The sequence below is a fragment of the Penaeus monodon genome, chromosome 22 (assembly GCF_015228065.2).
Source record: "Penaeus monodon isolate SGIC_2016 chromosome 22, NSTDA_Pmon_1, whole genome shotgun sequence".
Classification (NCBI taxonomy): domain Eukaryota; kingdom Metazoa; phylum Arthropoda; class Malacostraca; order Decapoda; family Penaeidae; genus Penaeus; species Penaeus monodon.
In genome coordinates this window covers 23,747,605-23,747,833 of record NC_051407.1, presented here as the reverse complement: position 1 = coordinate 23,747,833, position 229 = coordinate 23,747,605, and the positions used below count along the sequence as shown (strand labels likewise).

General features: G+C 25.8%; 1 protein-coding gene across 4 annotated transcripts in view; it reads left to right on the top strand.

Moving 5' to 3' along the window:
- LOC119587031 (pleckstrin homology domain-containing family F member 2-like) overlaps positions 1 to 229 on the top strand; it is a gene marked incomplete at its 3' end in the record, with an annotated part of 20,882 nt that overhangs the window by 18,908 nt on the left and 1,745 nt on the right.

The following is a 229-nucleotide window of genomic DNA, read 5'->3' as shown; positions in this document are numbered from 1 at the left end:
GATAATTTGTTATTTCTACTTCCCAATGGAATAGAGTTATGAATGTTGTCATTGTATTATGTTATTGTTGTATTTGTTGTACTGTGGTTCTAATGGTATATAATGTAGGAATTCTTGATTATTGACTTTTTTCTTATTCATTCTTTCTAGACTTGCAAATGTAGAATACCCTAAGTGAGGAAAATATTTTTTTAAAGATTTTATTTATAACAAATTGCCTTTCTTGTTT